This window comes from Nymphaea colorata, unplaced genomic scaffold (assembly GCF_008831285.2).
Source record: "Nymphaea colorata isolate Beijing-Zhang1983 unplaced genomic scaffold, ASM883128v2 scaffold0221, whole genome shotgun sequence".
Lineage (NCBI taxonomy): Eukaryota > Viridiplantae > Streptophyta > Magnoliopsida > Nymphaeales > Nymphaeaceae > Nymphaea > Nymphaea colorata.
In genome coordinates, this window is record NW_022204727.1 from 9,055 (window position 1) to 10,000 (window position 946).

The following is a 946-nucleotide window of genomic DNA, read 5'->3' on the forward strand; positions in this document are numbered from 1 at the left end:
CAGCCATCTCCGGCATCCTCAGGCCGCCGCCGGCCACCTCTGCTACTTTTCCGGCGACCTTCCGGCGTGGATCCCCGCAGGTCCCCAAGTCAGCCAGCAAGTGCATGGAGAGCTCCTAGGCGATTTCAGCAAGGAGATTCCTCAATCGCGTGACCCTTGGAGTGCTCTAATCCACCGACCGGCGTCTTCATCATTGGAGCCACAGCCCTACGCCGTTCTCTCCTCTTGTGTTGCTGTTAGTCCTCGAGTGTGGAATCTCACCTCGAGGCGTGTGGTTGCTTCGCCAAGCTAGCCTTGGCCGGTACACCCTACCCTTCTCTTTAGACTCGAGGGTGGTAGCATTTTATTTCTGCATTTTGATTTCAGCCCGACCTTGGGGTCGTCGTTGTGCATAGAGGGACCTCCACGGCACTGCGCCAAGGACACGACCTCGTGCCGACATTAGCCTCCTACGGGCGGGTGTGGTTTGATTCGATTAGGTTTGGTTTGATGGTTTGTTGAGTGAGTTTGAGTGATTTTCATCAAATGTATCGCTTCCGCTTGTACTAGCCTCACAGCTTTTAGTCAATTGTAGTAGGATTTGCTTGGGTTTGGGATTAGCCATTCTTGTATTCCGCTGCCTATTTGGGATTTTTAAGTCGGGGTCCTGTCCGACTGGGTAGTGTCATTGTTTTATTTGTCCTAGGAAAGTCTTCTGGTTGGTCCAAGGTGATCGTGGGGGTAGGCACGGCCGTCGGCTTCAGACTTTGGTCGGCCACGGGCAAGACCCTACCATTAACCTATAGGTGATTTGGGCGATGGCTCCCCCATAAAAAGGGCCAACGCGAAAATCACTTGGTCTACCATAAATATTAAATATTTTTGAAGTATCAAGCGAATTCGCTTTCTGTATCCCTACTGTTCCCGACGCTGTCCGCGAGCAGCGGAAGACCGGGCACAGGAGGGA